At 45.2% G+C, this 27,608-nt stretch overlaps 1 pseudogene; it reads left to right on the top strand.

Moving 5' to 3' along the window:
* The window catches only part of LOC135529195 (A disintegrin and metalloproteinase with thrombospondin motifs 14-like), a 132,241-nt pseudogene extending 110,569 nt beyond the window's left edge, over positions 1-21,672 (top strand).
* The last annotated feature ends 5,936 nt before the right edge of the window (positions 21,673-27,608 follow it).

Below are 27,608 nucleotides of genomic sequence, written 5' to 3'. Positions count from 1 at the left end.
GGTTGGTGCTATTGGCCCAACCTGGCAACCTGCTATGGGTTGGTGCTATTGGCCCAACCTGGCAACCTGCTATGGGTTGGTGCTATTGGCCCAACCTGGCAACCTGCTATGGGTTGGTGCTATTGGCCCAACCTGGCAACCTGCTATGGCTTGGTGCTATTGGCCCAACCTGGCAACCTGCTATGGGTTGGTGCTATTGGCCCAACCTGGCAACCTGCTATGGGTTGGTGCTATTGGCCCAACCTGGCACCTGCTATGGGTTGGTACTATTGTCCCAACCTGGTTGTCCTCGGGGCATGCTGCTCAGGGGTCTCTGACACATTCACATTCAAATGGTTCTTACTACTCTGTTGCTCTGTCGTGTGTGTGTGTGTGTGTGCGTCTGTGTGTGTGTGCGTGTGCGTGCGTGCGTGTGTGCATGTGTGTGCGTGCATGCGTGTGCGTGTGTGCGTGTGCGTGTGTGTGTGTGTGCGTGCGTGTACACGCTCTCTCTCCAGTCTTAGTACATACGGCCACCTGCATTTTCTTTCTGTAAAATGATTTACAGTATAAATTAGAAAATGTTATGTTTTTTTGTCAGACGTTACAACAGATTGTACTAAACCCATTTAATTGGACCGTCTGGCAGGTATACAGTACACCAAATACGGATGCAGGAGGAAGAGCGACAGTCGACTGGTGCACCGGAACCTCTGTGAAACCAGCAAGAAGCCCAAACCCATCCGGAAGAGGTGCAACGTGAACGAGTGCAGCCAGCCAACGTGAGCTCCTCTCCCCTTCACTCTCCCCCTCTATCCTTTCTCTGTCCCTGTCCGAGCCATGCTGATAGGAGAGCATCCATGTCCTCATCATCATCATCATCATCATCATCATCGCTCTAAGGGACACTTCCTCTCGAAGAGGGACTGAAGCTAATGCAATAACTAGTCGTTCTCAGTAGTGGACAGATTGAATAATGAGATAATAATCTAGTTGTTCTCAGTAGTGGACAGATTGAATAATGAGATAATAACCTAGTCATTCCCAGTAGTGGACAGATTGAATAATAAGATAATAACCTAGTCGTAATGAGATAATAACCTAGTCGTAATGAGATAATAACCTAGTCGTAATGAGATAATAACCTAGTCGTAATGAGATAATAACCTAGTCGTAATGAGATAATAACCTAGTCCTTCTCAGTAGTGGACAGATTGAATCATGAGATAATAACCTAGTCATTCTCAGTAGTGGACAGATTGAATAATGAGATAATAACCTAGTCGTAATGAGATAATAACCTAGTCGTAATGAGATAATAACCTAGTCATTCTCAGTAGTGGACAGATTGAATAATGAGATAATAACCTAGTCATTCCCAGTAGTGGACAGATTGAATAATGAGATAATAACCTAGTCGTTCTCAGTAGTGGACAGATTGAATAATGAGATAATAACCTAGTCGTAATGAGATAATAACCTAGTCCTTCCCAGTAGTGGACAGATTGAATAATGAGATAATAACCTAGTCATTCCCAGTAGTGGACAGATTGAATAATGAGATAACCTAGTCATTCCCAGTAGTGGACAGATTGAATAATGAGATAATAACCTAGTCATTCCCAGTAGTGGACAGATTGAATAATGAGATAATAACCTAGCCGTAATGAGATAATAACCTAGTCCTTCCCAGTAGTGGACAGATTGAATAATGAGATAATAACCTAGTCGTAATGAGATAATTACCTAGTCGTTCCCAGTAGTGGACAGATTGAATAATGAGATAATAACCTAGCCGTAATGAGATAATAACCTAGTCCTTCCCAGTAGTGGACAGATTGAATATTGAGATAATAACCTAGTCGTAATGAGATAATAACCTAGTCGTTCCCAGTAGTGGACAGATTGAATAATGAGATAATAACCTAGTCGTAATGAGATAATAACCTAGTCGTTCCCAGTAGTGGACAGATTAAATATCAAATCAAATCAAATCAAATTTATTTATATAGCCCTTCGTACATCAGCTGATATCTCAAAGTGCTGTACAGAAACCCAGCCTAAAACCCCAAACAGCAAGCAATGCAGGTGTAGATGCACAGTGGTTAGGAAAAACTCCCTAGAAAGGCCAAAACCTAGGAAGAAACCTAGAGAGGAACCAGGCTATGTGGGGTGGCCAGTCCTCTTCTGGCTGTGCCGGGTAGAGATTATAACAGAACATGGCCAAGATGTTCAAATGTTCATAAATGACCAGCATGGTCGAATAATAATAAGGCAGAACAGTTGAAACTGGAGCAGCAGCACGGCCAGGTGGACTGGGGACAGCAAGGAGTCATCATGTCAAGTAGTCCTGGGGCATGGTCCTAGGGCTCAGGTCCTCCGAGAGAGAGAAAGAAAGAGAATTAGAGAGAGCATATGTGGGGTGGCCAGTCCTCTTCCGGCTGTGCCGGGTGGAGATTATAACAGAACATGGCCAAGATGTTCAAATGTTCATAAATGACCAGCATGGTCGAATAATAATAAGGCAGAACAGTTGAAACTGGAGCAGCAGCACGGCCAGGTGGACTGGGGACAGCAAGGAGTCATCATGTCAAGTAGTCCTGGGGCATGGTCCTAGGCTCAGGTCCTCCGAGAGAGAGAAAGAAAGAGAATTAGAGAGAGCATATGTGGGGTGGCCAGTCCTCTTCCGGCTGTGCCGGGTGGAGATTATAACAGAACATGGCCAAGATGTTCAAATGTTCATAAATGACCAGCATGGTCGAATAATAATAAGGTAGAACAGTTGAAACTGGAGCAGCAGCACGGCCAGGTGGACTGGGGACAGCAAGGAGTCATCATGTCAGGTAGTCCTGGGGCATGGTCCTAGGGCTCAGGTCCTCCGAGAGAGAGAAGGAGAGAATTAGAGAACGCACACTTAGATTCACACAGGACACCGAATTGGACAGGAGAAGTACTCCAGATATAACAAACTGACCCCAGCCCCCGACACATAAACTACTGCAGCATAAATACTGGAGGCTGAGACAGGAGGGGTCAGGAGACACTGTGGCCCCACCCGAGGACACCCCGGACAGGGCCAAACAGGAAGGATATAACCCACCCACTTTGCCAAAGCACAGCCCCCACACCACTGGAGGGATATCTTCAACCACCAACTTACCATCCTGAGACAAAGCTGAGTATAGCCCGCAAAGATCTCCGCCATGGCACAACCCAAGGGGGGGCGCCAACCCAGACAGGATGACCACATCAGTGAATCAACCCACTCAGGTGACGCACCCTCCAGGGACGGCATGAGAGAGCCCCAGCAAGCCAGTGACCCAGCCCCTGTAATAGGGTTAGAGGCAGAGAATCCCAGTGGAAAGAGGGGAACCGGCCAGGCAGAGACAGCAAGGGTGGTTCGTTGCTCCAGAGCCTTTCCGTTCACCTTCCCACTCCTGGGCCAGACTACACTCAATCATATGACCCACTGAAGAGATGAGTCTTCAGTAAAGACTTAAAGGTTGAGACCGAGTTTGCGTCTCTGACATGGGTAGGCAGACCGTTCCATAAAAATGGAGCTCTATAGGAGAAAGCCCTGCCTCCAGCTGTTTGCTTAGAAATTCTAGGGACAATTAGGAGGCCTGCGTCTTGTGACCGTAGCGTACGTGTAGGTATGTACGGCAGGACCAAATCAGAGAGATAGGTAGGAGCAAGCCCATGTAATGCTTTGTAGGTTAGCAGTAAAACCTTGAAATCAGCCCTTGCTTTGACAGGAAGCCAGTGTAGGGAGGCTAGCACTGGAGTAATATGATCAAATTTTTTGGTTCTAGTCAGGATTCTAGCAGCCGTAATTAGCACTAACTGAAGTTTATTTAGTGCTTTATCCGGGTAGCCGGAAAGTAGAGCATTGCAGTAGTCTAACCTAGAAGTGACAAAAGCATGGATTAATTTTTCTGCATCATTTTTGGACAGAAAGTTTCTGATTTTTGCAATGTTACGTAGATGGAAAAAAGCTGTCCTTGAAATGGTCTTGATATGTTCTTCAAAAGAGAGATCAGGGTCCAGAGTAACGCCGAGGTCCTTCACAGTTTTATTTGAGATGACTGTACAACCATTAAGATTAATTGTCAGATTCAACAGAAGATCTCTTTGTTTCTTGGGACCTAGAACAAGCATCTCTGTTTTATCCGAGTTTAAAAGTAGAAAGTTTGCTGCCATCCACTTCCTTATGTCTGAAACACATGCTTCTAGCGAGGGCAATTTTGGGGCTTCACCATGTTTCATTGAAATGTACAGCTGTGTATCATCCGCATAGCAGTGAAAGTTAACATTATGTTTTCGAATAACATCCCCAAGAGGTAAAATATATAGTGAAAACAACAGCGGTCCTAAAACGGAACCTTGAGGAACACCGAAATTTACAGTTGATTTGTCAGAGGACAAACCATTCACAGAGACAAACTGATATCTTTCCGACAGATAAGATCTAAACCAGGCCAGAACTTGTCCGTGTAGACCAATTTGGGTTTCCAATCTCTCCAAAAGAATGTGGTGATCGATGGTATCAAAAGCAGCACTAAGGTCTAGGAGCACGAGGACAGATGTAGAGCCTCGGTCCGATGCCATTAAAATGTCATTTACCACCTTCACAAGTGCCGTCTCAGTGCTATGATGGGGTCTAAAACCAGACTGAAGCATTTCATATACATTGTTTGTCTTCAGGAAGGCAGTGAGTTGCTGAGCAACAGCCTTTTCTAAGATTTTTGAGAGGAATGGAAGATTCGATATAGGCCGATAGTTTTTTATATTTTCTGGGTCAAGGTTTGGCTTTTTCAAGAGAGGCTTTATTACTGCCACTTTTAGTGAGTTTGGTACACATCCGGTGGATAGAGAGCCGTTTATTATGTTCAACATAGGAGGGCCAAGCACAGGAAGCAGCTCTTTCAGTAGTTTAGTTGGAATAGGGTCCAGTAAGCAGCTTGAAGGTTTAGAGGCCATGATTATTTTCATCATTGTGTCAAGAGATATAGTACTAAAACACTTGAGCGTCTCTCTTGATCCTAGGTCCACGCAGAGTTGTGCAGACTCAGGACAACTGAGCTTTGAAGGAATACGCAGATTTAAAGAGGAGTCTGTAATTTGCTTTCTAATAATCATAATTTTTTCCTCAAAGAAGTTCATGAATTTATCACTGCTAAAGTGAAAGTCATCCTCTCTTGGGGAATGCTGCTTTTTAGTTAGCTTTGCGACCGTATCAAAAAGGAATTTTGGATTGTTCTTATTGTCCTCAATTAAGTTAGAAAAATAGGATGATCGAGCAGCAGTAAGGGCTCTTCGGTACTGCACGGTACTGTCTTTCCAAGCTAGACGGAAGACGTCCAGTTTGGTGTGGCGCCATTTCCGTTCCAATTTTCTGAAGCTTGCTTCAGAGCTCGGGTATTTTCTGTGTACCAGGGAGCTAGTTTCTTATGAGAAATGTTTTTAGTTTTTAGGGGTGCAACTGCATCTAGGGTATTGCGCAAGGTTAAATTGAGTTCCTCAGTTAGGTGGTTAACTGATTTTTGTCCTCTGGTGTCATTGGGTAGACAGAGGGAATCTGGAAGGACATCAAGGAATCTTTGTGTTGTCTGTGAATTTATAGCACGACTTTTGATGTTCCTTGGTTGGGGTCTGAGCAGATTATTTGTTGCAATTGCAAACGTAATAAAATGGTGGTCCGATAGTCCTGGATTATGAGGAAAACATTAAGATCCACAACATTTATTCCATGGGACAAAACTAGGTCCAGCGTATGACTGTGACAGTGAGTGGGTCCAGAGACATGTTGGACAAAACCCACTGAGTCGATGATGGCTCCGAAAGCCTTTTGGAGTGGGTCTGTGGACTTTTCCATGTGAATATTAAAGTCACCAAAGATTAGAATATTATCTGCTATGACTACAAGGTCCGATAGGAATTCAGGGAACTCAGTGAGGAACGCTGTATATGACCCAGGAGGCCTGTAAACAGTAGCTATAAAAAGTGATTGAGTAGGCTGCATAGATTTCATGACTAGAAGCTCAAAAGACGAAATGTCATTTTTTTTTTTGTAAATTGAAATTTGCTATCGTAAATGTTAGCAACACCTCCGCCTTTGCGGGATGCACGGGGGATATGGTCACTAGTGTAGCCAGGAGGTGAGGCCTCATTTAACACAGTAAATTCATCAGGCTTAAGCCATGTTTCAGTCAGGCCAATCACATCAAGATTATGATCAGTGATTAGTTCATTGACTATAATTGCCTTTGAAGTAAGGGATCTAACATTAAGTAGCCCTATTTTGAGATGTGAGGTATCATGATCTCTTTCAATAATGACAGGAATGGAGGTGGTCTTTATCCTAGTGAGATTGCTAAGGTGAACACCGCCATGTTTAGTTTTGCGCAACCTAGGTCGAGGCACAGACACGGTCTCAATGGTGATAGCTGAGCTGACTACACTGACTGTGCTAGTGGCAGACTCCACTATGCTGGCAGGCTGGCTAACAGCCTGCTGCCTGGCCTGCACCCTATTTCATTGTGGAGCTAGAGGAGTTAGAGCCCTGTCAATGTTGGTAGATAAGATGAGAGCACCCCTCCAGCTTGGATGGAGTCCGTCACTCCTCAGCAGGTCAGGCTTGGTCCTGTTTGTGGGTGAGTCCCAAAAAGAGGGCCAATTATCTACAAATTCTAACTTTTCGGAGGGGCAGAAAACAGTTTTCAACCAGCGATTGAGTTGTGAGACTCTGCTGTAGAGCTCATCACTCCCCCTAACTGGGAGGGGGCCAGAGACAATTACTCGATGCCGACACATCTTTCTAGCTGATTTACACGCAGAAGCTATGTTGCGCTTGGTGATCTCTGACTGTTTCATCCTAACATCGTTGGTGCCGACGTGGATAACAATATCTCTATACTCTACACTCGCCAGTTTTAGCTTTAGCCATCACCATCTTCAGATTAGCCTTAACGTCGGAAGCCCTGCCCCCGGTAAACAGTGTATGATCGCTGGATGATTCGTTTTAAGTCTAATACTGCGGGTAATGGAGTCGCCAATGACTAGAGTTTTCAATTTGTCAGAGCTAATGGTGGGAAGCTTCGGCATCTCAGACCCCGTAACGGGAGGAGTATAGACCAGAGAAGGCTCGGCCTCTGACTCCGACTCGCTGCTTAATGGGGAAAACCGGTTGAAAGTTTCTGTCGGCTGAATGAGCGACACCGGTTGAGCGTTCCTACAGCATTTCCTTCCAGAAACCGTGAGAAATAATGTGCTCTCTCTTGTTCTGTCTGCCCCCCCTCTCTTATTCTGTCTGCCCCCTCTCTTATTCTGTCTGCCCCCCCTCTCTTATTCTGTCCCACCCCCCTCTCTTATTCTGTCTGCCCCCACCTCTCTTGTTCTGTCTGCCCCCCACCTCTCTTGTTCTGTCTGCCCCCCACCTCTCTTGTTCTGTCTGCCCCCCACCTCTCTTGTTCTGTCTGCCCCCACCTCTCTTGTTCTGTCTGCCCCCCCTCTCTTATTCTGTCTGCCCCCCCCCTCTCTTATTCTGTCTGCCCCCCTCTCTTGTTCTGTCTGCCCCCACCTCTCTTGTTCTGTCTGCCCCCCCCACCTCTCTTGTTCTGTCTGCCCCCCACCTCTCTTATTCTGTCTGCCCCCCACCTCTCTTATTCTGTCTGCCCCCCACCTCTCTTATTCTGTCTGCCCCCCACCTCTCTTATTCTGTCTGCCCCCCACTCTCTTATTCTGTCTGCCCCCACCTCTCTTATTCTGTCTGCCCCCCCTCTCTTGTTCTGTCTGCCCCCCCCTCTCTTGTTCTGTATGCCCCCATTCTCCCTCTCTCTCCCTCCTCTCCCAGGTGGTTGGTGGAGGAGTGGAACCCATGCAGTAAGACATGTGGGAAGATTGGCTACCAGTCCAGGGTTGTTCAGTGTATGCAGGCCCTCCACAACGGCACCAACCGGACGGTCCACACTAAGTACTGTACAGAGGACAAGCCTGAGACCAGGAAGGTCTGTAACCCCTCTGCCTGCCCTGCACAGTGGAGGACAGGGGCCTGGTCACAGGTGGGTCCCAGCATAGAGCTTCACTACAGAGTATACTCTAGACAGGGGCCTGGTCACAGGTGGGTCCCAGCATGGAGCTCCACCACCAAAGCCTACAGTACAGACAGGGGTCTGGTCATGGAGCTTCACCACAGAGTATACTCTTGACAAGGGCCTGGTCACAGGTGGGTCCCAGCATAGAGCTTCACCACAGAGTATACTCTAGACAAGGGCCTGGTCACAGGTGGGTCCCAGCATAGAGCTTCACCACAGAGTATACTCTAGACAAGGGTCTGGTCACAGGTGGGTCCCAGCATAGAGCTTCACTACAGAGTATACTCTAGACAAGGGTCTGGTCACAGGTGGGTCCCAGCATAGAGCTCCACCACAGAGTATACTCTAGACAAGGGCCTGGTCACAGGTGGGTCCCAGCATGGAGCTTCACCACAGAGTATACTCTAGACAAGGGTCTGGTCACAGGTGGGTCCCAGCATGGAGCTCCACCACAAAGCCTACAGTACAGACAGGGGCCTGGTCATGGAGCTCCACCACTGAGCATTCTCTAGACAAGGGCCTGGTCACAGGTGGGTCCCAGCATGGAGCTTCACCACAGAGTATACTCTAGACAAGGGACCAGTCACAGGTGGGTCCCAACATGGAGCTCCGCCACAGAGCCTTCAGTACAGACAGACACCTGGTCATGGAGCTCTGTCACACAGCTCACAGTACTACTTATCAGAGTTGGGGTCAACTCGATTTCAATTCAATCAATGATGGAATTGGAATTTCTGTTCTCTAAAATAGAATTGTAGTTTTCTTTGAGAAATTGACTGAATTGAATTGTAATGAAGCTGAATCCTGGTGTGGAACATTCTCCAGTCACCACACACTGAAGGACGTGAAGAGGATGGTTAGCGTATCCAGACCCTCTAGCAGTCCTATTTAATTGATTTTGTTGAATTTATAAACACTTTTTTCCTGTGTTGTTTACCAGGTTTTCTGGAAAGGGAAGTTGCTCCATATCGATTTGTTTTAGGAATTGTGCGAGCTGACTGTTCTAGGGATTTCAGCGTTGTTTCTAAGAACTGTGAAGAGCCAGCTGCTTTGAGTCTCGTCTGACCTGCTGTCTCTGTGGGGCCACCACAGTGTTCAGTAAGCTGTGGAGAGGGGATTCTGACCCCCTGTCTCTCTGTGTCTCTCTGTGTGGCCACCACAGTGTTCAGTAAGCTGTGGAGAGGGGATTCTGTGACAGAGACAGGTTATCTGACCCCCTGTCTCTCTGTGTCTCTCTGTGTGGCCACCACAGTGTTCAGTAAGCTGTGGAGAGGGGATTCTGACCCCTGTCTCTCTGTGTCTCTCTGTGTGGCCACCACAGTGTTCAGTAAGCTGTGGAGAGGGGATTCTGACCCCCTATCTCTCTGTGTCTCTCTGTGTGGCCACCACAGTGTTCAGTAAGCTGTGGAGAGGGGATTCTGACCCCCTGTCTCTCTGTGTCTCTCTGTGTGGCCACCACAGTGTTCAGTAAGCTGTGGAGAGGGGATTCGACAGAGACAGGTTGTGTGTAGAGCCACAGACAACACCATCGGCCATTGTGAGGGAGACAAGCCTGAAACTGTCCTCATCTGTAAACTGAGCCCGTGTCCAGGTAGAGTACATACACACACATGCATGCTCTTACACACACACAGAGGAGAGGGTTCTTAAAGAGCTCTGATTACCTGGGGAGACAGGAGAGGAGAGGAGGGGGTTCTTAAAGAGCTCTGATTACCTGGGGAGACAGGAGAGGAGAGGAGGGGGTTCTTAAAGAGCTCTGATTACCTGGGGAGACAGGAGAGGAGGGAGGGGGTTCTTAAAGACCTCTGATTACCTGGAGGAGACTGGAGAGGAGAGGAGGGGGTTCTTAAAGAGCTCTGATTACCTGTGGAGACAGGAGAGGAGAGGAGGGGTTCTTAAAGAGCTCTGATTACCTGGGGAGACAGGAGAGGAGAGGAGGGGGTTCTTAACGAGCTCTGATTACCTGGGGAGACAGGAGAGGAGAGGAGAGGAGGGGGTTCTTAAAGAGCTCTGATTACCTGGAGGAGACAGGAGAGGAGAGGAGGGGGTTCTTAAAGACCTCTGATTACCTGGAGGAGACTGGAGAGGAGAGGAGGGGGTTCTTAAAGACCTCTGATTACCTGGGGAGACAGGAGAGGAGAGGAGGGGGTTCTTAAAGAGCTCTGATTACCTGTGGAGACAGGAGAGGAGAGGGGGGTTCTTAAAGACCTCTGATTACCTGGGGAGACAGGAGAGGAGAGGAGGGGGTTCTTAAAGAGCTCTGATTACCTGGGGAGACAGGAGAGGAGAGGAGGGGGTTCTTAACGAGCTCTGATTACCTGGGGAGACAGGAGAGGAGAGGAGAGGAGGGGGTTCTTAACGAGCTCTGATTACCTGGAGGAGACAGGAGAGGAGAGGAGAGGGGGGTTCTTAAAGAGCTCTGATTACCTGGGGAGACAGGAGAGGAGAGGAGGGGGTTCTTAAAGAGCTCTGATTACCTGGGGAGACAGGAGAGGAGAGGAGAGGAGGGGGTTCTTAAAGAGCTCTGATTACCTGGGGAGACAGGAGAGGAGAGGAGGGGGTTCTTAAAGAGCTCTGATTACCTGGGGAGACAGGAGAGGAGAGGAGGGGTTCTTAAAGACCTCTGATTACCTGGGGAGACAGGAGAGGAGAGGAGGGGGTTCTTAAGGACCTCTGATTACCTGGGGAGTTTGGAACCGATTACCTTGCAAACCCCTAGTTCGGGAACCGCTGTGGAGACAGAGCAAATTAAAGAATTAAGAAGTAAGGGAAAAAGCAAGAAATCTGGAATCGATTACCAACCTGGATTTCTGGAAAACCTATGATTTTTGCAACCCAAAGTCCCACCATGTAATTATCCGTAAAGCTTTGCCGTCTCTCATCCTCTGGTAAAAACAGGACAGTCATCGCTGCCCCTGATTCACCAAAGAAGCGACGGAGAATTCAACGACAAAGACGGAGGGTGTACATCAGATTGTCCCTGAGAATCCTGTCCACAAACTCTCCTTCAGTAAGTCAGCATGGGATGCTTCTATTGGATTTGTATTGGATTCTAGAGAGGAGGGGGTTCTTAAAGAGCTCTGATTCTATTCTTCTATTGGATTCTAGTCTATTCTATTCTTCCATTGGATTCTAGTCTATTCTATTCTTCTATTGGATTCTATTCTTAGACGGCTTACCGTTTTAAACATCTGATATTAAAGAGTGTGTCTGGGAAATATGTTTGAGGTACAGTATGTAGCGAATTCAGGAGAGGGGAATAGCCCTGACTGGGACAGGAGACCCTGCAGCTTACCACTGCTGGATTGCTTCTGAAGACAGGAAGGCAGGGTTGGTCTGGTCAGTTCCTGGATGGGAGACCAGATGCTGCTGGAAGTGGTGTTGGAGGGCCAGTCGGAGGCACTCTTTCCTCTAGTTTAAAAAATATCCCAATACCCGAGGGCAGTGATTGGGGACATTGCCCTATGTAGGTTTACGTCTGATTCAGATGGGACGTTAAACGGGTGTCCTGACTCTCTGTGGTCACTAAAGATCCCATGGGACTTATCGTAAGAGTAGGGGTGTTAAACCCCGGTGTCCTGGCTAAATTCCCAATCTGGCCCTCATACCATCACGGTCACCTAATCATCCCCATCTTACAATTGGCTCATTCGCCCCTCATCCTCTCCCCTGTCACTATTCCCCAGGTCGTTGCTGCAAATGAGAATGTGTTCTCAGTCAACTGACCTGGTAAAATAACGGATAAATAAAATAAAACCCATAACCTTTAGTCTATTTAGGCCAAGAGATCCAAATCTCTGTTCTTTTTGTGACCAACTTTTTATTCTGATTTTATTTTTTATTTCAGAGCGGGGTTCAAGTACTAAAAACAATCAAATAAATGCAGAGATAACATTCAGTCCCCATCCAGCCATTCCCTCAGTTGTTCCTTGACGAGCACCATTCCTTCTTGTGTGTCTGGGATGATTCTAGTGTTATAACTTCTAATAGTAACTGTATCCACTGGTTATATGGGAGAGAGTGAGGTGGTCCTGGTCATCTTAGAGCCAGATGCTGCTGGAAGTTTTTCAGCAGAGGAGTGTCACTCTTTCCTCTGTTTGAATGAATGGACCCGAGGGCAGTGATTGGGGACATTGGACCAAGGCGCAGCGTGCATAGAGTTCCACATGTTTATTAGATGAAACTCACAGGGGGAAAAATCAATAAAGCTCAAAACGAAAACGTGACGCAGACAAGTAGACAAGATCCCACAAAAACCCAGTGGGAAAACGCTGCATAAATATGATCCCCAATCAGAGACAACGATAGACAGCTGCCTCTGATTGGGAACCATACCAGGTCAACATAGAAATGTAAAAACTAGACTACCCACCCTAGTCACACCCTGACCTAACCAAAATAGAGAATATAAAGGATCTCTAAGGTCAGGGCGTGACTAGCAGTGCAGCCTTCCAGCAGTAGTCTTCTCTGATTGACTGAGAGATTCAAGGGGCTTTCATTGTTAAGTAACATAATTAAAGGGAAGCATTGAATATTTAAATTCATGAACTTCAGGGGGAACAAAGGCATTTATCTGCAGGGCACACCCACATCAAATGAAAATGTGCCTACCTGATTTAGGGGACACAGTGAACAGTTGCGAGTTGGGGCCAATTTCAGCGTAAAACATTTCTTTGGTGTTAAATACAGTAAATGAACAAACTTAAAATGTATAAATTGGTGGTTCGGATTACAGAATGCCAAGGTCATATTTTTTCCATATTCTGTTCGAGTTAAAGGGTTGTTCAGATTCAAGTAGATCTGTAGACAATACTTTTTTAATGGCTAGCTCAGAATATGAGCTTTCCAAAAGTTGTTTATATATATTTATTTATTTATTTATTTTGTAAATCCCATCATTGGAGGTTTCAGTAGTTGTGTTTACCAAAGGACTCCATAGGCCAGCATAGCTGACTTAAGTTGTAAATATAGAAACATGTTTCCTTGGAATGTTCTTAAACCATTAATGTCCATGATATTAGTAAGGATACGGATTCCACATTTGGACCATTGAGGGGATACTAAAGGCTGTCCTCCAGATCACAAGGCATTATTGTGAAATATTGGAATATGGGCATGTAGTTTTGATTCCCAGTTACATTGTTCTTCAAATAGAAACAGTGTGAGCAATAATAGCATTAAAGCATAGTTAACATTGTGTAAGGGCTGTATCAGTGAAGACCACCTCTACCAAGCCAATAGGAGATACCATATTACATTGTGTAAGGGCTGTATCAGTGAAGACCACCTCTTCCAGGCCAATAGGAGACACCATATTACATTGTGTAAGGGCTGTATCAGTGAAGACCACCTCTTCCAGGCCAATAGGAGACACCATATTACATTGTGTAAGGGCTGTATCAGTGAAGACCACCTCTACCAAGCCAATAGGAGATACCATATTACATTGTGTAAGGGCTGTATCAGTGGAGACCACCTCCACCAGGCCGATAGGAGACACCATATTACATTGTGTAAGGGATGTATCAGTGAAGACCACCTCTTCCAGGCCAATAGGAGACACCATATTACATTGTGTAAGGGCTGTATCAGTGGAGACCACCTCTACCAGGCCGATAGGAGACACCATATTACATTGTGTAAGGGATGTATCAGTGAAGACCACCTCTTCCAGGCCAATAGGAGACACCATATTACATTGTGTAAGGGCTGTATCAGTGGAGACCACCTCCACCAGGCCGATAGGAGACACCATATTACATTGTGTAAGGGCTGTATCAGTGAAGAGCACCTCTACCAGGCCAATAGGAGACACCATATTACATTGTGTAAGGGATGTATCAGTGGAGACTAACTGCAATGCTGCTGGGTTTTTCACGCTGAACAGTTTCTCGTGTGTATCAAGAATGGTCCACCACCCAAAGGACATCCAGCTAACTTGACACAACATTGGAGTCAACATGGATCAGCATCCCTGTGGAACACTTTTGACACCTTGTAGATTCCATACGCCGGCGAATTGGGGCGGCTCTGAGGGCAAAAGGGGAGCGACTCAATACAAGGAAGATGTTCCTAATGTTTTCTACACTCCGTGTATATCTACTACCAAAATATATTTAAAATGGGAAACGATTGTTTTGCACAACCAATTTTTCAGTTTTTGATTTGTTAAAAAAGTTTGAAATATCCAATAAATGTCGTTCCACTTCATGATTGTGTCCCACTTGTTGTTGATTCTTCACAAAAAAATACAGTTTTATATCTTTATGTTTGAAGCCTGAAATGTGGCAAAAGGTCGCAAAGTTCAAGGGGGCCGAATACTTTCGCAAGGCACTGTATCTACTACCAAAATATTTAAAATGGGAAACGATTGAGATTCCCTAAGTATAATTATTTTGGGGGTGTTGAACGACATCAGTCTAATAGAGGACGAGTAAAGGCCAGATGCACTACTTTTGTGAAATATATATTTGTATTAAATTCTGATTTTGCGGGGAGTGCTGCAGCACCCTCACTCAGCACCCCTACGTCCCACGGTTATGTCCGTGTGGAGCCATTTGGGTGAGTAAGTCTCGAGACCGGATGACAACATTTTGGAAAACACTTTAATATCTGTGTTTATCAAAGACAGATGGCCAGTTGTCTTGCTTCTTTAATTAGCACTCCAGTTTCCAGCTGTGCTAACATAATTGCGAAAGGGTTTTAAAAGAATAAACTTGGATTAGCTAACACAACATGCCATTTTAGCACAGAAGTGATTGTTGCTGATAATGGGCCTCTGTACGCCTATGTAGGTATTCCATTAAAAATCAGCTGTTTCCCAGCTACATGACCTTTTAAAGGTCATTTACAACATAAACAATGTCTTCACTGTATTTCTGATCAATTTTCTTTCAAAAAATAGGACATTTCTAATTTCTACTGACCCTAAACTTTTGAACAGTAGTGCATATGTATTATTAATGATGTAATTGTTATCTTTAGTGTTAATAGGCCATAGATGTGAAACAAATAAACAGGTTCCACAGTGAAACTCACCCATTGGTCGTTCTCCATCCAGGTCATAGTGCCGCTCCTCTGTTACATTGACCACTGTCTCCAAACGTTCCACTTCAGTAGAGGATGTATCCATTTTTTTTTAGAAAGGAGATTCATTTTACTTGCAAGTCGAAGGCAGACGTAGTTTCCTCACTAACAACCTCTTGGACTGGCCAACTCTTTCTGTTGTAAGGTGTTTTAATAAACATCTTTATTTTGCATTCAAGCCTCAGTTTTGGATGTATTCATTTTTTCGACAGTGTGCGGTTGATCTGGAGACCATACTGTTTTAATGGCGAGCTCAGAATATGAGCTTTCCAAAGGTTGTTTATATGCTCTTCCAGCATTGTTATTTTGACTCCTACACACCTGGAACAGACACTATTCAGTAGTAAGGACCTTAAAACAGAGCAGACGGCATCTTATCATTCATGGGGTTGAGAAACACCATTTTCCCACAGGTGAATTATGACAGAATAGGCCAGCTACTGGAGAGAAATATGAATGGACAGAATAGACCAGCTACTGGAGATAATTATGAATGGACAGAATAGACCAGCTACTGGAGAGAAATATGAATGGACAGAATAGACCAGCTACTGGAGATAATTATGAATGGACAGAATAGACCAGCTACTGGAGAGAAATATGAATGGACAGAATAGGCCAGCTACTGGATAGAATTATGAATAGACAGAATAGGCCAGCTACTGGATAGAATTATGAATAGACAGAATAGGCCAGCTACTGGAGAGAATTATGAATGGACAGAATAGGCCAGCTACTGGAGAGAATTATGAATGGACAGAATAGGCCAGCTACTGGAGAGAAATATGAATGGACAGAATAGGCCAGCTACTGGAGAGAAATATGAATAGACAGAATAGGCCAGCTCCCTGAGAGAATTATGAATGGACAGAATAGGCCAGCTCCCTGAGAGAATTATGAATGGACAGAATAGGCCAGCTACTGGAGAGAAATATGAATGGACAGAATAGGCCAGCTACTGGAGAGAAATATGAATGGACAGAATAGGCCAGCTACTGGAGAGAATTATGAATGGACAGAATAGGCCAGCTACTGGAGAGAAATATGAATGGACAGAATAGGCCAGCTACTGGAGAGAATTATGAATGGACAGAATAGGCCAGCTCCCTGAGAGAAATATGAATGGACAGAATAGGCCAGCTACTGGAGAGAATTATGAATGGACAGAATAGACCAGCTCCCTGAGAGAAATATGAATGGACAGAATAGGCCAGCTACTGGAGAGAATTATGAATGGACAGAATAGGCCAGCTACTGGAGAGAATTATGAATGGACAGAATAGGCCAGCTACTGGAGAGAATTATGAATGGACAGAATAGACCAGCTACTGGAGAGAATTATGAATGGACAGAATAGGCCAGCTACTGGAGAGAAATTATGAATGGACAGAATAGGCCAGCTACCGGAGAGAAATATGAATGGACAGAATAGACCAGCTACTGGAGAGAATTATGAATGGACAGAATAGGCCAGCTCCCGGAGAGAAATATGAATGGACAGAATAGGCCAGCTACTGGAGAGAATTATGAATGGACAGAATAGACCAGCTCCCCGGAGAGAAATTATGAATGGACAGAATAGGCCAGCTACTGGAGAGAAATATGAATGGACAGAATAGGCCAGCTACTGGAGAGAAATATGAATGGACAGAATAGGCCAGCTACTGGAGAGAATTATGAATGGACAGAATAGACCAGCTCCCTGAGAGAATTATGAATGGACAGAATAGGCCAGCTACTGGAGAGAAATATGAATGGACAGAATAGGCCAGCTACTGGAGAGAAATATGAATGGACAGAATAGGCCAGCTACTGGAGAGAAATATGAATGGACAGAATAGGCCAGCTACTGGAGAGAAATATGAATGGACAGAATAGGCCAGCTACTGGAGAGAAATATGAATGGACAGAATAGGCCAGCTACTGGAGAGAAATATGAATGGACAGAATAGGCCAGCTACTGGAGAGAATTATGAATGGACAGAATAGGCCAGCTACTGGAGAGAATTATGAATGGACAGAATAGGCCAGCTACTGGAGAGAAATATGAATGGACAGAATAGGCCAGCTACTGGAGAGAATTATGAATGGACAGAATAGGCCAGCTACTGGAGAGAAATATGAATGGACAGAATAGGCCAGCTACTGGAGAGAAATATGAATGGACAGAATAGGCCAGCTACTGGAGAAATTATGAATGGACAGAATAGGCCAGCTACTGGAGAGAAATATGAATGGACAGAATAGGCCAGCTACTGGAGAGAAATATGAATGGACAGAATAGGCCAGCTACTGGAGAGAATTATGAATGGACAGAATAGGCCAGCTACTGGAGAGAAATATGAATGGACAGAATAGGCCAGCTACTGGAGAGAATATGAATGGACAGAATAGGCCAGCTACTGGAGAGAAATATGAATGGACAGAATAGGCCAGCTACTGGAGAGAAATATGAATGGACAGAATAGGCCAGCTCCCTGGAGAGAAATATGAATGGACAGAATAGGCCAGCTACTGGAGAGAAATATGAATGGACAGAATAGGCCAGCTCCCGGAGAGAAATATGAATGGACAGAATAGGCCAGCTACCGGAGAGAAATATGAATGGACAGAATAGGCCAGCTACTGGAGAGAAATATGAATGGACAGAATAGGCCAGCTACTGGAGAGAAATATGAATGGACAGAATAGGCCAGCTACTGGAGAGAAATATGAATGGACAGAATAGGCCAGCTACTGGAGAGAAATATGAATGGACAGAATAGGCCAGCTACTGGAGAGAAATATGAATGGACAGAATAGGCCAGCTCCTGGAGAGAAATATGAATGGACAGAATAGGCCAGCTACTGGAGAGAATTATGAATGGACAGAATAGGCCAGCTCCCTGAGAGAAATATGAATGGACAGAATAGGCCAGCTACTGGAGAGAATTATGAATGGACAGAATAGACCAGCTCCCTGAGAGAATTATGAATGGACAGAATAGGCCAGCTACTGGAGAGAAATATGAATGGACAGAATAGACCAGCTACTGGAGAGAATTATGAATGGACAGAATAGGCCAGCTACTGGAGAGAATTATGAATGGACAGAATAGGCCAGCTACTGGAGAGAATTATGAATGGACAGAATAGACCAGCTACTGGAGAGAATTATGAATGGACAGAATAGGCCAGCTACTGGAGAGAAATATGAATGGACAGAATAGGCCAGCTACTGGAGAGAATTATGAATGGACAGAATAGGCCAGCTCCCTGAGAGAATTATGAATGGACAGAATAGGCCAGCTACTGGAGAGAAATATGAATGGACAGAATAGGCCAGCTACTGGAGAGAAATATGAATGGACAGAATAGGCCAGCTACTGGAGAGAAATATGAATGGACAGAATAGGCCAGCTACTGGAGAGAAATATGAATGGACAGAATAGGCCAGCTACTGGAGAGAAATATGAATGGACAGAATAGGCCAGCTACTGGAGAGAAATATGAATGGACAGAATAGGCCAGCTACTGGAGAGAATTATGAATGGACAGAATAGGCCAGCTACTGGAGAGAATTATGAATGGACAGAATAGGCCAGCTACTGGAGAGAAATATGAATGGACAGAATAGGCCAGCTACTGGAGAGAATTATGAATGGACAGAATAGGCCAGCTACTGGAGAGAAATATGCATGGACAGAATAGGCCAGCTACTGGAGAGAAATATGAATGGACAGAATAGGCCAGCTACTGGAGAGAATTATGAATGGACAGAATAGGCCAGCTACTGGAGAGAAATATGAATGGACAGAATAGGCCAGCTACTGGAGAGAAATATGAATGGACAGAATAGGCCAGCTACTGGAGAGAATTATGAATGGACAGAATAGGCCAGCTACTGGAGAGAAATATGAATGGACAGAATAGGCCAGCTACTGGAGAGAAATATGAATGGACAGAATAGGCCAGCTACTGGAGAGAATTATGAATGGACAGAATAGGCCAGCTACTGGAGAGCAATATGAATGGACAGAATAGGCCAGCTACCGGAGAGAAATATGAATGGACAGAATAGGCCAGCTACTGGAGAGAATTATGAATGGACAGAATAGGCCAGCTACTGGAGAGAATTATGAATGGACAGAATAGGCCAGCTACTGGAGAGAAATATGAATGGACAGAATAGGCCAGCTACTGGAGAGAATTATGAATGGACAGAATAGACCAGCTACTGGAGAGCAATATGAATGGACAGAATAGGCCAGCTACTGGAGAGAATTATGAATGGACAGAATAGACCAGCTCCCTGAGAGAAATAGACCTGCTATTGTTCTTTTTTAATACAGTGACCAGCCCACATGCTTAATGTGATGTTATATGTAATACACATTTATTTGAAAATAAGTCAGTTCATTCCTAGTTATTTTGCAAAAGAATAGCCAGGAGAAAGCCACAAGTTTTCAATGCATGCCAGCGGAGAGGGATACGGTTGAAGAGGTTGCCAGGTGTTGGGTTGCCAGGTGTTGGGTTGCCAGGTGTTGGGTTGCCAGGTGTTGGGTTAAGGTCACTACTGTATGAGGAAAGAGCTGTAATGTGTCTGACTCTGACTCTGCTCTCGCCCCACAGATGAGCCATGTCTTGGAGACAAGTCTATATTCTGCCAGATGGAGGTCCTAGCCCGTTACTGTTCCATTCCTGGCTACAACAAGCTGTGCTGTGAGTCCTGCAACAGGAAGGAAGGCTTCACCACCCTCTTCTCTCCATCCCCAGACCTCCACAAGACTGGAGGATCCTCAGACTCTGAGACTGGCCCAGACCAGGAGACCTCTATCCAGCCCAACCCCACCGCCTCCACCACCCAACCATCAGACTCCCCGCTCCCCACCACCACCCAGAGCCCATCCCGAACCACTAAGACCCCTAGACGGCCTCGCTCCACTGCTCAGGGCCTGACCACCTCACCGTCGGCTAGTGCCGTCGTTCCCCAGGGTCCTTCCTTTGGGGTCAGGGATGGAGACTTGGTCCCTGGGCTCCCTTCTCTACCTCCAGGTCCCAGCCCGCCTCTCCGGCCCCGGCTCCGATCCATCGCTTCTCCAGACTCCAATGGAGACGCTGCTTTATCGCCATCTAAAGAGCACAGCAGTCCAAACAACCGCTCTTTAGGCCAATCCGCCGGCCCTGAACCCGGGCCTGCTGGAACTGTGGCTGGCGTTGCTGCTGCCAGATCAAGAAGGGAGGATGTAGGATCAGACTCGGCTCACAGGACCAGAACAACCAGAACCCTGTCCCATGTGCTGACATGATCACTGACTTATCCTGGGACTTGCTGCTCAGTAATAGGGTCCACCGTGACTTCTGTCAGCTCAACGTTATTGCAACGTTGTTACAGCATTAGAGTGTTACAGCGTTACAATGTGACAATGTTACAATATGACAATGTTACAATGTGACAACTTTATTACATTGTTACGACATTATTACAACCATCTGATGGATTATCCTGGACTGGACTCTCACCCGATTGCTGCAAGAATAAATTAACATAAAATAAAATAAAAACTAGAAATTCATGCCAGTGGACTTCGACCACTAATGGTTACCTCATCGAACCAGCAGAGTGATCTCTATGCACGGCATCACTCTGCCCTCTCTGCTTCAGTTAATAAATGGAATAATAAACAAGAAAATAAAGTGGTGCTGGAACTAAAATGACTACAAGACATGTTAAACAATGTGACGACTGCATTGCTACCATTTACTTCCTGATCTGTGTACAGTTGTGCAAACGTATTTTGAAAGTGCATCAGAACTACTTATTGAACTTTGATATTGTGAAGATATTGTGTGGCACGGCCCAAAAAAACCTTCACTTTGGGGGCCGTCACAAGTTGAAGTGATGATGTCACAAGTATTGGTGATGTCACAAGTTTGGAGATGATGTCACAATGTATTGGTGATGATGTCGCAGTGTCTTGGTGATGATGGCACTTCCTCCAGGGAGCTTTGTAACCTCTCCCCATTGGTGCTCTTATTGTTGACGTGCTTCCCAAACAACCATTTACAAGAGATTGACCTCAGAGGTCATCTAAAGGTCAACAGGTCAAGTCTGTTTGTAAAGCCAACCCCACTGTAGCATGCACATTACCTTTGTGGAAAAACTCACACATATGCTTTAAAAGATAAAAAGAAAACCATTCTTGATATTTTTTTTGTAAGTGATATATTTTTCAATTAATATTGTATATAGTGTACATTTCAGCAGCATATTATTATCTAAGAAACTAACAGCCAGCCAACAGAATGTAAAGTATAATGATGTCAGTCGAGAAGTAGAGAGCATGCTGTAAGTCTGCAGAGTGGTTGGTCTGATGTCACGCTGTTTCAAGTTGTGCATTACCTCATTTCTGTCTTGCAGTTCATAACATCATTATGTGTATTGTATAGTTCTTGTATATACATGAATGAAAAGCTTTAAATGTTAATATTTATTAAATTTTTAAATGGTAGGGAGAAAAAAAAAAACGTTTGAAAGCAAAATGTAAAAGTTGTCGTCTTTTTTGCATCATCTTGGTCAGAGTCGAGAGCTAATTAGCTGGTGGGAAAAACTCAGTCAGATTAGGACAATACCCTGTGGTTCAAATCCTTTTTCCTATGCTCAAACTTTTAACAAGTTAAGTTTCAAATGATCATCATCTGGTGAGTGGAACTGTTATTGCAGCGTGCTTCCTATTGTTAGTCGTCTCTTTGAAAAGAACGTGTGTGTGTGAAACGGTGTTGCATTTTAAGTGGAACTAACAGCATCATGAAATCTTATTCAAGTCTGTTCATGTACACCCCCAGGAAGAATGACACTTAAAACAAATCATCTGACAATCGACCACTTAGATATGGTCATATCCACGATTTCATAAATTCTTAGAATGTTTGGGAATTACGTGTGCTAATGCATTTGTGGAATGCAGTATAGAGTGAGAAAGCGGCCGTATGGGCAATCAATAGACACCGCAGTGAATAAAACCATCTGTCTTGTCCAGAATCATTCACTTTGAACTGGACTGTGTGTTTACAGGCAGTTGCAACAGCGAGACATTAGATCATTAGAACGCATTCGCCAAAAGCCACAAAATACACCTGAATGGATTTCTGTAAATATATAAATACCACAGGAGTCCTCTTACATTTGGGGACTTTACAGTCCTAATGATCAAACAACCATGAAAAGGTAGACTCTATTTCCCTCAGTTATGCACATCAACAAGATCAACAACTAATGCTAGCCAGAGTGATAAACGATGGGGAATTGTAGCCTCCACGTCCTTCTGCAGCTTGCCTGCCAATGCATGCTTGTCCCAACCAAGCTAACTGGCTAAAGTTGCATCTCTAGCTGTGTATATCCATCGAAAAACAATATGAGGGGAAAAAGTAGTCACTCACCCACTCCTCCAATGGCATGACATCCTCCTAGCAAATATCTAGCTAGCTATCTAGCTAACTCTAGGCTCTGTATTTTTAGCTTGCTACATAGATACGCTAGCCTATTAGCAGTGTGTTGATTGACTTGTAATCATTGCCCTTGCTCGTTTGATTGTATTGACACTCCCAGCTTTAGTTACATTCGTCATTGAAACTGAAACAGTGCATCCGGAATGGAGGCAGCACACGATGTACCAGGCCAGCTGGGATTTACAACCCGACAGGCCAGCTAGGATTTACAACCCGACAGGCCAGCTGGGATTTACAACCCGACAGGCCAGCTGGGATTTCCAACCCGACAGGCCAGCTGGGATTTACAACCAGACAGGCCAGCTGGGATTTACAACCTGACAGGCCAGCTGGGATTTACAACCTGACAGGCCAGCTGGGATTTACAACCTGACAGGCCAGCTGGGATTTACAACCTGACAGGCCAGCTGGGATTTACAACCTGACAGGCCAGCTGGGATTTACAACCTGACAGGCCAGCTGGGATTTACAACCTGACAGGCCAGCTGGGATTTACAACCTGACAGGCCAGCTGGGATTTACAACCTGACAGGCCAGCTGGGATTTACAACCCGACAGGCCAGCTGGGATTTACAACCCGACAGGCCAGCTGGGATTTACAACCCGACAGGCCAGCTGGGATTTACAACCCGACAGGCCAGCTGGGATTTACAACTCGACAGGCCAGCTGGGATTTACAACCCGACAGGCCAGCTGGGATTTACAACCCGACAGGCCAGCTGGGATTTACAACCCGACAGGCCAGCTGGGATTTACAACCCGACAGGCCAGCTGGGATTTACAACCCGACAGGCCAGCTGGGATTTAAAACCCGACAGGCCAGCTGGGATTTACAACCCGACAGGCCAGCTGGGATTTACAACCTGACAGGCCAGCTGGGATTTACAACCTGACAGGCCAGCTGGGATTTACAACCTGACAGGCCAGCTGGGATTAACAACCTGACAGGCCAGCTGGGATTTACAACCTGACAGCAATATTTTTCTATCGGTGAATTATATTAGACATGCATTAATCTGCACCCATCTATTCTACCAACAATGCCTTAGTGTGCGTCATGTAACGCCGAGTCAAATATAACCTATTTTTAAAACCTCTCATAAAGTTGGTTTTGTGGCATAAACTGGGAATTCAAATCAAATTTTATTTGTCACATACACATGGTTAGCAGATGTTAATGCGAGTGTAGCGAAATGCTTGTAGTGTAGCGAAATGCTTGAATTAGATATGTTTGACTGAAATTATTATTGTATGTTTGTTTCATATCTGCAAAGTAGTTACAACGCTCTCAGTTCCACTTTAAACTTTAGGTCACAGGTTACTTTTGAGTGGTAAAAGTGACATGTCTTGTTTTTGCAACGGAAAATAGTAGTAGTACATTTAGTGGTAAATTGAATAGTTGTGTTTTTGTATTCTTCCGATTGGCACCTACTGGCTTATTATGCTAGAGTTTATGGACTGCTTATCCTAACATTGTGCTGTGTGTGACTGCTGTCTTTCCATCAGCCCTATCCAGTGATGTAGTGGTGCTTTAACATCGTGCTGTGTGTGACTGTTGTCTTTCCATCAGCCCTATCCAGTGATGTAGTGGTGCTTTAACATCGTGCTGTGTGTGACTGTTGTCTTTCCATCAGCCCTATCCAGTGATGTAGTGGTGATTTAACATCGTGCTGTGTGTGACTGCTGTCTTTCCATCAGCCCTATCCAGTGATGTCGTGGTGCTATAACATCGTGCTGTGTGTGACTGCTGTCTTTCCATCAGCCCTATCCAGTGATGTAGTGGTGCTATAATATCGTGCTGTGTGTGACTGCTGTCTTTCCATCAGCCCTATCCAGTGATGTAGTGGTGCTTTAACATCGTGCTGTGTGTGACTGCTGTCTTTCCATCAGCCCTATCCAGTGATGTAGTGGGTATTTAACATCGTGCTGTGTGTGACTGCTGTCTTTCCATCAGCCCTATCCAGTGATGTAGTGGTTATTTAACATTGTGCTGTGTGTGACTGCTGTCTTTCCATCAGCCCTATCCAGTGATGTAGTGGTTATTTAACATCGTGCTGTGTGTGACTGTTGTCTTTCCATCAGCCCTATCCAGTGATGTAGTGGTGCTTTAACATCGTGCTGTGTGTGACTGTTGTCTTTCCATCAGCCCTATCCAGTGATGTCGTGGTGCTTTAACATCGTGCTGTGTGTGACTGCTGTCTTTCCATCAGCCCTATCCAGTGATGTAGTGGTGCTTTAACATCGTGCTGTGTGTGACTGCTGTCTTTCCATCAGCCCTATCCAGTGATGTAGTGGTGCTATAACATCGTGCTGTGTGTGACTGCTGTCTTTCCATCAGCCCTATCCAGTGATGTAGTGGTTATTTAACATTGTGCTGTGTGTGACTGTTGTCTTTCCATCAGCCCTATCCAGTGATGAAGTGGTGCTATAACATCGTGCTGTGTGTGACTGCTGTCTTTCCATCAGCCCTATCCAGTGATGTAGTGGTTATTTAACATTGTGCTGTGTGTGACTGTTGTCTTTCCATCAGCCCTATCCAGTGATGTAGTGGTGCTATAACATCGTGCTGTGTGTGACTGCTGTCTTTCCATCAGCCCTATCCAGTGATGTAGTGGTTATTTAACATTGTGCTGTGTGTGACTGTTGTCTTTCCATCAGCCCTATCCAGTGATGTCGTGGTTATTTAACATCGTGATGTGTGTGACTGCTGTCTTTCCATCAGCCCTATCCAGTGATGTAGTGGTGCTTTAACATCGTGCTGTGTGTGACTGCTGTCTATCCATCAGCCCTATCCAGTGATGTAGTGGTGCTATAACATTGTGCTGTGTGTGACTGCTGTCTTTCCATCAGCCCTATCCAGTGATGTAGTGGTGCTATAACATCGTGCTGTGTGTGACTGCTGTCTTTCCATCAGCCCTATCCAGTGATGTAGTGGTGCTATAACATTGTGCTGTGTGTGACTGCTGTCTTTCCATCAGCCCTATCCAGTGATGTAGTGGTGCTTTAACATCGTGCTGTGTGTGACTGTTGTCTTTCCATCAGCCCTATCCAGTGATGTAGTGGTGCTATAACATTGTGCTGTGTGTGACTGTTGTCTTTCCATCAGCCCTATCCAGTGATGTAGTGGTTATTTAACATCGTGCTGTGTGTGACTGCTGTCTTTCCATCAGCCCTATCCAGTGATGTAGTGGTTATTTAACATTGTGCTGTGTGTGACTGTTGTCTTTCCATCAGCCCTATCCAGTGATGTAGTGGTGCTTTAACATTGTGCTGTGTGTGACTGTTGTCTTTCCATCAGCCCTATCCAGTGATGTAGTGGTGCTATAATATCGTGCTGTGTGTGACTGTTGTCTTTCCATCAGCCCTATCCAGTGATGTAGTGGTGCTTTAACATCGTGCTGTGTGTGACTGTTGTCTTTCCATCAGCCCTATCCAGTGATGTAGTGGTTATTTAACATCGTGCTGTGTGTGACTGCTGTCTTTCCATCAGCCCTATCCAGTGATGTAGTGGTGCTTTAACATCGTGCTGTGTGTGACTGTTGTCTTTCCATCAGCCCTATCCAGTGATGTAGTGGTTATTTAACATCGTGCTGTGTGTGACTGCTGTCTTTCCATCAGCCCTATCCAGTGATGTAGTGGTTATTTAACATTGTGCTGTGTGTGACTGTTGTCTTTCCATCAGCCCTATCCAGTGATGTAGTGGTGCTTTAACATTGTGCTGTGTGTGACTGCTGTCTTTCCATCAGCCCTATCCAGTGATGTAGTGGTGCTATAACATCGTGCTGTGTGTGACTGTTGTCTTTCCATCAGCCCTATCCAGTGATGTAGTGGTTATTTAACATCGTGCTGTGTGTGACTGTTGTCTTTCCATCAGCCCTATCCAGTGATGTAGTGGTGCTATAACATTGTGCTGTGTGTGACTGCTGTCTTTCCATCAGCCCTATCCAGTGATGTAGTGGTTATTTAACATCGTGCTGTGTGTGACTGCTGTCTTTCCATCAGCCCTATCCAGTGATGTAGTGGTTATTTAACATCGTGCTGTGTGTGACTGCTGTCTTTCCATCAGCCCTATCCAGTGATGTAGTGGTTATTTAACATTGTGCTGTGTGTGACTGTTGTCTTTCCATCAGCCCTATCCAGTGATGTAGTGGTGCTTTAACATTGTGCTGTGTGTGACTGTTGTCTTTCCATCAGCCCTATCCAGTGATGTAGTGGTGCTATAATATCGTGCTGTGTGTGACTGTTGTCTTTCCATCAGCCCTATCCAGTGATGTAGTGGTGCTTTAACATCGTGCTGTGTGTGACTGTTGTCTTTCCATCAGCCCTATCCAGTGATGTAGTGGTTATTTAACATCGTGCTGTGTGTGACTGCTGTCTTTCCATCAGCCCTATCCAGTGATGTAGTGGTGCTTTAACATCGTGCTGTGTGTGACTGTTGTCTTTCCATCAGCCCTATCCAGTGATGTAGTGGTTATTTAACATCGTGCTGTGTGTGACTGCTGTCTTTCCATCAGCCCTATCCAGTGATGTAGTGGTTATTTAACATTGTGCTGTGTGTGACTGTTGTCTTTCCATCAGCCCTATCCAGTGATGTAGTGGTGCTTTAACATTGTGCTGTGTGTGACTGCTGTCTTTCCATCAGCCCTATCCAGTGATGTAGTGGTGCTATAACATCGTGCTGTGTGTGACTGTTGTCTTTCCATCAGCCCTATCCAGTGATGTAGTGGTTATTTAACATCGTGCTGTGTGTGACTGTTGTCTTTCCATCAGCCCTATCCAGTGATGTAGTGGTGCTATAACATTGTGCTGTGTGTGACTGCTGTCTTTCCATCAGCCCTATCCAGTGATGTAGTGGTTATTTAACATCGTGCTGTGTGTGACTGCTGTCTTTCCATCAGCCCTATCCAGTGATGTAGTGGTTATTTAACATCGTGCTGTGTGTGACTGCTGTCTTTCCATCAG

Source organism: Oncorhynchus masou, unplaced genomic scaffold (assembly GCF_036934945.1).
Source record: "Oncorhynchus masou masou isolate Uvic2021 unplaced genomic scaffold, UVic_Omas_1.1 unplaced_scaffold_1114, whole genome shotgun sequence".
Classification (NCBI taxonomy): domain Eukaryota; kingdom Metazoa; phylum Chordata; class Actinopteri; order Salmoniformes; family Salmonidae; genus Oncorhynchus; species Oncorhynchus masou.
The sequence above is the reverse complement of the archived record's forward strand: the minus strand, read 5'-3'. Positions and strand labels throughout refer to the sequence as shown.